Below are 7,504 nucleotides of genomic sequence, written 5' to 3'. Positions count from 1 at the left end.
GAGGTGGGAAATAATAGATTAACTTGTGTAAGACTGATTTTTCAATAAGAATTTATATTTAAGGGCGTTTTCTGTTTAAGAACTTTTGTTTCCTTAAATCTTGTTCTAGCACCACTTGATTTTCTATTATTTTTGTTGGTGATAATGTTTCTTTAAGACTTCTTTCTTTTTCTTTTTGTTAATGCTGCTGTGCTTTTATTTTGGTAGCACTAATCTGCTCTTAGTTTTTTTCGCTCCCTCCCAGGAACCGTAGTCATCCTAATTATTATATTTTAAGTCTTTACTATTCTCACATATTTTTATCAACTACATTTGGCCCTCTGTAACCATGAGTTCCACAACTGTGCCTTCAATTAACTGCAGATTGAAAATATATACATTTTTTAAATGCCAGAAAGCTCCAAAAGACAGAACTGGAATTTGCCACACACTGGCAACTATTTACCTAGCATTTACATTGTATTAGGTATTATAAGTAATCTAGAGATGATTTAAAGTAAATGGGAGGATGTGCATGGGTTATATGCTAGTACTACCATTTTATATAAAGGACATGAGCATTAGGGAATTTCGGTATGGGAGAGCGGGGCAGGGGTGTGGATCCTGGAAACAATCCCCTGTGAACACTGAGGAATGACTGTAATTAATTTTTGAATGACAACTTTCTGTCTCTAATAATTAATTTACTATTCGTACCTTATTATATTGCTTTATTACTAAGTAACTGCAGTGTATACCATTTCTTTTTCCCTCTCTAAATTTCTTATATATTCTCACAAATAACTTGACAGTTTGGGTTTATGTAACAAATTTCCTCACACTTCTCAGGCAAATGTACCAAAATAAGGAGATGAATATTCATAGGGGAGAATATATATCCATATATATATGAATATTCATATGTATATGGAAAGTCAAAGATAAAAGAAATATTGAGGAATATTAAGAGGCTATAGCTATGTTTCATTTATGTTCATTTTATGTTCTTCATATTTATGTTCATGTACATATGATTTCTAATATTTTATTTTGTAGTCTGCCTTCTCCTTCACTCTGATTCTTTTCATTTATACCTGAACATTTTTGTTCTTAGGAATTCCAGTTCTGGATGTGGTAGTGTAAATAATTTGGATTAATCCTCCTGCTGAGAACTAGAATATCTGAACAATTATTTTTTTAATGTTTGAAGTCATCAAGGAATTATGAAGTTAGGAAGAATCAAGGCTCCACAATCTTAAAAAAGAAGGAAACACAAAGAGATGGTCATTGCATTCAGGTCTCTGGAGCTTCCGGAAGAGGCAGATGAGAAGCTGAGCAGCTCAGCAGAGGTACTGACAAGTTCATGAAGTTAGGAGAAAAACCTGGAATTCGCAAACTACCGAAGAAGAGGATCCCAGGAACCCCTCTAAGCTTTGGATAAGCTACAAGGCTACACTCTAGGACTAAGTGTGAACTCTAAATGAACTGACCTTCAAAGGGACTGAAGCAAGCTTCAGATAATCTCAGCTACTAACAAGAAGAAAAACATAAATGCTCTATTTAAAGATACCATCATCTTAGACTCCAATTTATCTCCCAATTTTTCATATACAATATCTGCTACTCATTAAAAAAAATCAGGAAAATGAGGAGACAAGTTAATGTGATAGATAAACAAGGGGGGAAAACAATAATAAAAACAGATTTACAAGTATACAAATAATCTGACACAAACCTTAAAATAACTGTACTTAATATGTTTACAGAGATGAAAGGTGAAATTGAGAATTTATGTAGAAAACTGGAAATGATTTTTAAAATGAAACTTCTATAACAGAAAAAATCTATAACGTGTTTAGCAGCTGGAGAGAGAACAGTGAACTGGAAAATCAGTAATAAACATCCAAAATAAAAGCACAGAGGGGCTTCCCTGGTGGCGCAGTGGTTGAGAATCTGCCTGCTAATGCAGGGGACACGGGTTCGAGCCCTGGTCTGGGAGGATCCCACATGCCACGGAGCAACTAGGCCTGTGAGCCACAGCTACTGAGCCTGCACGTCTGGAGCCTGTGCTCCACAACAAGAGAGGCCGCGATAGTGAGAGGCCTGTGCACCGCAATGAAGAGTGGCCCCCGCTTGCCACAACTAGAGAAAGCCCTCGCACAGAAACGAAGACCCAACACAGCAAAAATAAATAAATTAATTAATGAACTCCTACCCCCAACATCTTCAAAAAAATTAAAAAAAAAAAAAAAGCACAGAGGAGCAAAAGGATAATAAATGCAGAAAAGAGGCTAAGAAACATAGGAGCTATGGTGTATGAGGAATTGGCCCAGAAGAAGAAGAAAGAGAGAATTAGACAGAAGCAATATTTGCCAAGATAACAACTGAGAATTTTCCAAAATGGTTGGATGATATCAAACTACAGATTCAAGAAGCACAATGAAACCAAGAAGGTCACTATAAAACATATCACACCTAAGCACACCACAGTACAACTGCTGGAGATGAAGGGCAAAAAGTGTTAAATGTAGCTAACAGAAGAAGAAAAATGAGCTTCAAAGGAGCAACCAGACTGACAGCAGAAATATCCTTCAAAAATGTAGGTGAAACAAATACATTTTCAGACAAACAAAAATGAAAAAAATTCATCGTCAGCAGACCAACACTACTGAAAATACTAAAAGATGTTCTTCAGCCAGAAAGAAAATGATTCCAGCTAGTAGCTCAGAGGTGCAAAAAGGAGTGAAAAGAAACATAGAAGATAAACGCAAAGGGAAATACAAACGAACATTGAGGATTGAAACAATAATAGTGAAGTCTTAGGGGGTTTTAAATATATAACAATCAAAATACATGGCAAAACCACTCTGGAAAATAATTTGGTAGTTTCTTAATAAGTTAAACATACACTTACACGTGACCCAACAATTCCAATGTCCATCAAACGGTGAAGGTATAAACAAATTGTGGAATTTTAACACAATAGGATATCACTCAGCTGTACCTAGTAATGAACTAACTGATCGATTTTTCTGAACCAGCCATCTGTGAGTGGGCTGTGTCAGTCTTTAAGGGCTGGCTTGCTGACTATCAGATGAGTTTTGATGAGCTTTGACACAGCCAAGTCCAAACTGTCACGGAATGATTTTGCCCTGGGCTACAAGGCTGCAGACTTGCAGCTCCTCACTTCTGTGAACCACGGCACTGAATTTGGAGGTTCTATCCAGCAGAAGGTTAAGGAGAAGGTTGAAATGTCACCGAACCTCGCTTGGGTGGCTGGCAGTTAAGGATACCCGTTTCTGACATCACCGCTACATACAAAGTGACTTATAGAACTTCTCTATCTGCTAAAGTAAGTCATGCCAGCCTGATTGGACAGGGTCATACCCGAACACTTTGCCCAGGAGTCAGACTGACCCTATCTGCTTTGATTGATGGAAGGAACTTCAATGCGGGAAATCACAAGGTTGGATCGGGATTTGAACTAAGAAGCTTAACGTGGTTTTGAGTAATGCACCAGCTTTGTCCCTGGGAATTAAGAGAAATGAACCCACTGTGTCCTGACCTTAGTCAACGTCTTCTGTGAAATTTGAAAAGTGTAAACTTTTATTCTTCCGAAGAATTGTAATCTTGCCCATACTGAAGTCTAGAGATGGTAAGTCCATCCTAAGGGAGGTGCTTGAAGGCATTCCTGGAGGTTGTCATGTTTGTGCCACCTTTTAGTTCCAAAGTGTTACTTTGAGTGTGTTCCTCAGTGACGATGTAGTGTCATGTTATAAAGAAATAATGATCCTCCGGTTTGTATATCACGTCCTGCCTGTCCCTCACTTCCTCATGACCTTTTATTATATTGGTCTCTGTGCTGTAGTGGAATCTTTGGTTTTGCATCAGAAGAAAATAAAATAAAACCATCATATTTGAAACAAAAAAAGAATGATTTAACACCTGAAAAATTTTGTCATATTAACAGAATTAGGGGAAAATATCATATTACCTTATAGATAAGTGCCAAAAAAGAACTTGCCAAAATTCAATATATATTCATGATTAGAACTTTTAGCAAATGTAAATAAAACTGCTTGAATCTGATAAAATGTACTTATAAAAAAAAACGTACACAAACATTATGATTAAATGTTAAAAACTTTCCCTCTGGAACTGAGAATGAGACAAGAATATCGGAGCCAACTAATAAGAAAGATAAAGAAAACAAGTGTAAGAATATGAACACAAGGACGAAAACTGCCCCTATTCACAGGCAATTTGGTGGTGTACATAGACTATCCAAAAAGATCTACAGCTAAATTATTAAATTAGTTAGCAAGGTTGCTGGATATACCAATATACAAAAATCAATTGTATCCTTCTATCCCAACAACAAGCAAAAAATTAAAATTTTTATTTATTTATTTTTAATTATTGAGGTATAATTGACAAATAACGTTATAGTATTAGTTTCAGGTACAACATAATGCTCTGACATTTATATACATTGTGAAATGATCACTATGATGAATCTAGTTACCGTTTGTCATCACAGTTACGAAATTATCTTTTCTTGTGATGAAAATGATTTAAGATCTACTCTCTTAGCAACTTTCAAATACACAATACAGTATTATTTGCTATAGTCAGCATGCTGTACATGACATCCCTGTGGCTTATTTATTTTATAACTGGAAGTTTGTACCTTTTGGCTTCCTTCACCCATTTTGCCCACCCCTCACATCCCCTCTCTGGCAGCCACCAATCTGATCTCTGTATCGATGAGCTTGGCTTTTTTATTTGTTTGTTTTGTTTTAGATTCCACATATAAGTGAAATCATGCAGTATTTCAAGGTCCATCCATGTTGTTGCAAATGGCAAGATTCCATTCTTTTTTTTATGGCTGAGTAATATTCCTCTGTGTGTGTGTGTGTGTGTGTATCACATCTTCTTTGTCCATTCATTCATTGATGGGCACTTAGGTTGTTTCCATGTCTGTCTATTACAAATAATGTTGCAGTGAAAATGGGGGTGCAGATATCTTTTCAAATTTTTGTTTTTGTTTTCTTCAGATAAATACCCAAAGGTGGAATTGCTGGATTGTATGGTAGTTCTATTTTTAATTTTTTGAGGAACCACCATACTGTTTTCTGGAAAGCCATTTGCCAAGCAAATTGGAAAGAAAGCATCAAGAGAAGTTTAGATAACATAATTGTCACAGTAATTCACCTTCTAAGACTCTATCCTTAGAAAACAATAATATCACAAACACACTTGGACAAAGGCTTATGTCCAAGGGTGTTGCAGCCTTGCTTACCATGGCAAAAGACTGAAATAACCTAAGTGTTCAAACTTAGGAGAACAATTATAGCGACACTGTCTCTCAATCAGATAAAATGTGCCTGCCAAAAGAAAATAATAAAATGGATAAATATATAACATAATTATAATAACTATAATTATTATATATGTAAATATATTCATATTATATATAATATACAATAAGAAATATTTTAATAAAATGGAGAATGATCATGAGATACTATAAAGTGAAAAAAGGAGATGCAAAATTGTAAATATGTACTGGAAAAACCCAAATATCCATCAGGAAATGAATGGATAAATAAAATGTGAAACACACACACACAATGGAATAGTAGTCAGCCTTTAAAAGAAATGAAATTCTGAAAAAAAAAAAAAAGAAATGAAATTCTGTTACATGCTACAACATGGATGAACATTGAAAATATTACGCTAAGTGAAACAAGTCAGGCACAGAGGGACTAATAGTGTATGATTCCGTTTATAGGGGGTACCTAGAATATGTAAATTCATAGGGACAGAAAGTAGAGCAGCGGTTATCAGGGGCTGGAGGAGGAATGAATGGGGAGTACTGTTTAATGAATATAGAGTTTCAGTTTGGGATGATGAGAAGTTCTGAAATGGATGGTGGTGGTGGTGGTTGTACACCATTCATATATTCTTATGAATATATTTAATGCCACTGAATTGTATACTTTTTTTTTTTGACAATGAAAAAAGCTTTAATTCTGTCTTGAAGAAGAAGAAATGTTACCAGTGAATCACACACAAAAATAATTCTTAGGCAAACAGACCACACTAGTCCTGTGATTTTTTTTTTTTTGGTTGCGTTGGGTCTTCTTTACTTTCTCTAGTTGTGGCAAGCAGAGGCCACTCCTCGTCGTGGTGCGCAGGCTTCTCTTGTTGCAGAGCACAGGCTCTAGGCACGCGGGCTTCAGTAGTTGTGGCACACAGGCTCAGTAGCTGTGGCTCACGGGCTCTATAGCGCAGGCTCAGTAGTTGTGGCGCACGGGTTTAGTTGCTCCATGGCATGTGAGATCTTCCGGGACCAGGGATTGAACCCGTGTCCCCTGCATTGGCAGGCGGATTCTGAATTGTATACTTTAAAACCGTTAAAATGATAAATTTTATGTTAGGTGTATTTTACCACAATAAAAACATGCCCAGGAAAAAAATACACAAGTTTACAGAAAATGCATGCTTAGAAATATGGGATGATGTGCAACTGATATTAAGATATAATCTCTGGATACCGATTGATTCATTTTTAAAATTGGGATTGATTCATACAGAAAAGATGTGGAATTAAACGCCTACTATGTGCCAGTTACTCTTCTAGGATCTGGGGGTAGAGCTTGGTAAACAAGACAGGTGGCCCCTTAGGGCAGGAGATAACAAATATTGAGATTATAAGAAATTCTTTCTTTTTTATCTCTTTCTATATTTTCTAAATCCTTCTCTTGAGTATGCTATTTTTATATTTGGGGAGAAAACATAAGTGAAAGAAGAGAAGCAGTTGAGATGGACTTTCTCCCTTGTTGTAAACTCATACCCCATCCGTATAGAGAAGAACAGGCCTGATGATGGGTGAGGGGCTGAGGGGGGATCAGAATTTACGGAACCAGAGAGACCTGTGGTTCCTGCTCAGTCTGCCATCCTGCTTTTCTCCCTGTTATGTTTTGGGTTTTCCAGCTTCCCGAAGCATCTGGACTACAGCTACCCTGCCCACTGCATCCCATTCCGATGGTTTACATCCGTATCCGAAAGATTAAGAGCTTCGCTTTTCTAACGCCAGGATTTTATTTCTTTGAAAATAGTCCTGCCACAACTTTTGAATCATTGTGTTGGCCTTCTCTCTACTTACAAAAGGCCATGAACTGTCTTCTAGAGACTCACAAAGCCGATCTGCAAATATCAGGCAGAGGTCAGTAGACTCAGGGGTTCAACACGTCTCCACCGAGGAATCAGAGCAAAACTGAGATAATTTCAAGGCTTTGCAATGTAAGGAGTCCCCAGTGGCCTCATTTCTACATCCTCTCTCTGCCCCCAAATAATTGACCCTATGGTTGTTCTTTCTTGTCTGATACGGCTGGGATGAGGGGAGGAAGCTTGACCTGAATGAGTGGAATTATTTGACTTTCTTCACAAGAACCTCCTCCTCCCTCCCCTGCCAGCTCTTGCAATTCTTCTGTAACTTTTGGCCTAGGGATCTATTTTA

At 37.0% G+C, this 7,504-nt stretch overlaps 1 pseudogene; it reads left to right on the top strand.

Moving 5' to 3' along the window:
* Positions 1 to 2,998: 2,998 nt before the first annotated feature.
* Positions 2,999 to 3,487, top strand: LOC112409675 (voltage-dependent anion-selective channel protein 3 pseudogene; annotated as a pseudogene).
* The last annotated feature ends 4,017 nt before the right edge of the window (positions 3,488 to 7,504 follow it).

The sequence above is a fragment of the Neophocaena asiaeorientalis genome, unplaced genomic scaffold (assembly GCF_003031525.2).
Source record: "Neophocaena asiaeorientalis asiaeorientalis breed wild unplaced genomic scaffold, Neophocaena_asiaeorientalis_V1.1 scaffold521, whole genome shotgun sequence".
NCBI classification, from domain to species: domain Eukaryota; kingdom Metazoa; phylum Chordata; class Mammalia; order Artiodactyla; family Phocoenidae; genus Neophocaena; species Neophocaena asiaeorientalis.
Note: the sequence above shows the minus strand (reverse complement) of the source record. Positions and strands in the feature narration are given on the sequence as shown.